General features: G+C 40.6%; 1 non-coding gene across 1 annotated transcript; it reads left to right on the plus strand.

Moving 5' to 3' along the window:
• The first annotated feature begins 298 nt into the window (after positions 1 to 298).
• TRNAQ-UUG (transfer RNA glutamine (anticodon UUG)) lies at positions 299 to 370 on the plus strand. The gene has a single exon. It is a non-coding gene; the product is annotated as a tRNA-Gln (tRNA).
• The last annotated feature ends 3,997 nt before the right edge of the window (positions 371 to 4,367 follow it).

Raw genomic sequence — 4,367 nt, forward strand, 5'->3', positions numbered from 1 at the left:
AAAAACAAAAAAAAACATTGGTCCCCATAGGAAAGACATAAATCACAATTGTCCCAGCTCCAAGCTGAAATAAATCCCCCTTAGCCTCTGACTCAAGTTCTTTGCTTGCAGTAACAACCTTTTACACTCCAGGGAGCATTTACAAAAACAGGAGAAGTAAAGATTTTTTATTTCCACTGCTTGCAATATATAGCTATTTATGTTTTTCAATTACCTATGTAACTAGCTATGTAAAAAAAAAACAACAGCATGCAATATGAGACTACACTTTTTACCAGCTAAGATGCCATGAACAAGTGGTTCCATGGTGTAATGGTTAGCACTCTGGACTTTGAATCCAGCGATCCGAGTTCAAATCTCGGTGGGACCTTCTTTCTATTTTCTACAGTTAATTTAGAAAAAAATATTTATGGCATACAAAGCAGTAATAAATGTATAGTTAAAGGCAGACTAACCACTAATTAAATGACTAATTCACTTTTATGCAGGTTTTTTACAACAGATCCATTTCATTTCTCTAATTTGTCCAATACAGACTAATGCCAGGGTATGTTCCTCTAGCACCTCTTACTGTACAGTCTAAGCCATGGTTACTTTACAGAATGACTACATATATTTTAGTGCTATTTTTAGGATAATATTGTGTACACACGTTGCAATTCTGAATAATTTTCTAGAATATATATATTCAATATCAAATAGAAAGTTAGTCAGAATTTCACAGTGTTAGCCGCTTTTGATCGAAGCCCAGTGGTAGCAGCTTCTTCTACCAAGTGTGTGTGGACCTTAATCCTCCATCAGTGCACTGGACAAGAGAGCAGCTGCCTGGAAGAAGAGACAGGAGCCTTACCATGAGGTGGGAGAATGTGAGCAATAAAAGTGCAATACCGGTTCCATTATTTTTGTGTGTTTATTATGGTATGTTTAACCTCTTCATGACCCCCTCATTTATATTATTTAAATGTTTGATACAGCTTATCCTATAAACCAGTGGAAGCCAACCCTAGCCCTGGAGAGCTACCAACAGTGCACATTTTCCAGACAACCTAGCTGCTGCACAGCTGCACTTATTAATCACTGACACATTTTAAAAGATACACAGATGGAGCTAATTAGCTCACTTGTGATTCTGTGAGGAGACCTGCAAAACATGCACTGTTGGTAGCTCTCGAGGATTAGGGTTGGCTACCCCATCTATATACCATCTATAGTGTTAGATATTAATACTGTATTCTATACAGTATCCAGCATATAAAAATACCAATGTTTTTATTAATGTCCAGGTATCGGTACTTGGTTCTTCCACCACTCCACCAGACTCCCACTCATACTCCAATGTGCTGCAGAGTAGGAGATTGTGGACTGCATTTGGAAACCCCCTCTAGAAATTCTGCATTTGCCACTGCCACGGTCACCGACATTTGGAGATGGAGTGCAGCCGAGATGGAGTGCAGGAGGACAATACACTGGGCCACCCGGGCCCTTTTTAGCATTTAAGGCAGGCTGTGGTACTAATTGATGAAGCAGTCCGGGGGGGAACATGGCAACCTGCCCCCAGGCCCAGCCTGTCACTGCCTGGGGCATCGGGATCGAAAGCAGGAATAGACTATACAGACAACTCTATTTCCGCTTTGATCTACTAGATCAAAAGGAGGGCCATGGTGCTTAATGCAGCATGGTCCCTGCTGCAACCCCCTCCACCTCCCATCGATACAAGGTCCCGGTGGCTGCCGATATTGAATTGATATAAGCTGCTGTAACATCGCACTGTCTGTACAAATCTTTAGGGTTATGAGTTAGCTAAAATATGCAAAAAAAAACCTATGTTGACATTCTGGTGTCAATATGTTAAATGGCACCATTATCAATAATGTCAACGTTTACGAATCTCAGCATATTGCTTCTCTGCAAAATTTCCATGTAAACATCCTGAATGTCAACATTTTAGATCTGTCTACATGTTGGTGTCAAAATTCTGGGGGGGTTTAGTTACTAAGATGGGAGTTCTATCGACTATGGGACGTTGCTATGGGCAACCAATCAGTTACTATCTATTATCTTCTACAAGGGGCTAAATAAATAAGTAGATTCTGATAGGATGCCATCTTCAATAAAACTCCCATCTTAGTAAATAAACCACAGGATGTCAACTTTTCATACCACACCCAAAGGAAAAGACAATAAAAAATGTTCATGTCAGATGCATTCCAAGATGCATGCAGCTAAAAATGTAGCCAATGTATAACAGCTAACAGAAATGCATTTTTATACTGTGTGAGTAGGAGTTAAATAAAGCTGGGTACTACGGTAAGGCTTGAAAAAAAAAGAAAGAAAAGTGTTTATCACTTCATAGGATGCAATAGAGAAATGATAGAAAGAATCTGATTGGTTGCTTTGGGCAACATCATCTATTTTCATTTAAAAAAGCTTTAGTCAATGTACCCTTTATTATGATATGCTAAAGTTGCCTTATGCTATTTGTATACAATATAATGTGGTTATGGTATAAAGGATTAACAGTCAAAAGGTCAACAGTCAAAAGACCCCAAATGGTCTACATGGACATGGTCACCAAAGACAAAATGTCGACATGAGGAAGGCCAAATTATTTTCTTTTTGTAAATGTTAGTAGGGCACAGATCCAATTGCAGAGCAGTAGTCACACTTAGATCCTGTTGTGAACCATATAGATGCCGCTGTACATGTAGGGGCCCCTTCATGGCTTAGAGCCAGTGGTGTAACTACTTATTTTGCGCCCCCCCACCACACATTTTTTTCGCCCCCCCCCACTCCCACTTCCCTCTGTGCCCCCCCATGCACATACCTGCCCACCGCTGCATCTGCGGTCACAGTCCCATCTCTCCCAGCGCTGGCTCCTGCTGCTATAATGAAAAGGTACTCTTAGAAAATGGCTGCCCCCATACTGCAGACAGAAAACTGTCTGCAGTATGGGGGCAGCCATTTTCTAAGTGTCCGTTTTCATTATAGAAGCAGGAGCCAGCGCTAGGAGAGACGGGACTGTGACGGCACGGCAGGCAGGTACCGGCAGACAGCAGCGGGTAACTATAGCCCTGCAGACCCCCGGCGCCCAAACTTTCTCTGCGCCTCCCCGTCACCGCGGGGGCTGCGGAGCTATAGTTACGCCACTGCTTGGAGCCCAGAGACAGGTAACTTCATTGCCTCTGGGAGTTACAACCCTGCGAGGGCAAGCTCGGCCTAATGTATGGGGGCCTTTACACTGGCCCTGACTAGACCCAATGGCACAAAAAGGCAAAACAAAATATCAGTCTATCATTCTATTGGATGATATATATTACATTTATTTTTATTTCATTGGGGGTGGGGAGTTTAGGAAGGACAAAAGTGATGCCTGTCATAACCCTTTTAAGCTCTTACTCTCCCTCTACTCCTCTACTGTTGTCTGAGGTGGAAATAAATAAAGTTTGAAATAACAGTTAATAAACAGTGGAAGGAACATTGAATAACATCTGAGACAAACAAAGTTACAAATTAAACTTAAACATTGTCATTTTCTAATGTACAGCCTTGCCTACCTGACCCTCTCCATGTGGGAGAAAATGCTCTGTTTCTGGACTTTCCTGGTAATGTATGATTGCCATCACCTGTGGTGAAACACATGGTGTAGTACATATTAGAATTGTTAGATATCTAAATACATTGAAGTAATATTTCTATATTGCTGATTGACATTCAGTTTAAATCATAGCCAACACATGTTTCACTGCCCACGCAGCTTTCTCAAGGCCTGGCACCCTTCCCTGTAAAGTATTTAAACAAGTATACTGCTGCATTTGTCTAAACCTGTTAACAACTATTCGGTGGCAATAATAGAGGCAATATAGCCAGAATTACTAAGACCACACAGTCTCTGATTTAGAGGACTGAGTTTAGTTGTTTGAATTAAACTATACCACAGGGGACATACATTTATCTATTACTGGAAAAGATTTGAGGTTATGTTCTCCTTCTAAACAGCAGAGGGCATCCTTGCCTGTACAGTATTAAAACCAGTACGCTGCTGTGTTTGCTTAGATCTGATTATAAAAACAGCTTTTTAGTGGCAATAATAGAGGCAATATAGCCAGAATTAATAAGACCACCGAGTCCCTGATTTAGGTGACTGAATTTAGCTGTTTATATTAGACTATATCACACGGGACATACATATATCTATTCCTGGCTCTTGTACATAAAAGTGCCTAAGATCCCTCAGCTGACCAGCAGAGGGCAATTAAAATCATAAAATACAAGAGTACCAGTAAAAACAGTAGACATATTGAGTAAAAAAAGTTTATTTATTACCTAATAAATCTATTAATCACTGATACCTTCTCAGTAAACTTTCA

This window comes from Crinia signifera, chromosome 11, assembly GCF_055691185.1.
Source record: "Crinia signifera chromosome 11, ASM5569118v1, whole genome shotgun sequence".
In the NCBI taxonomy this organism is placed as follows: domain Eukaryota; kingdom Metazoa; phylum Chordata; class Amphibia; order Anura; family Myobatrachidae; genus Crinia; species Crinia signifera.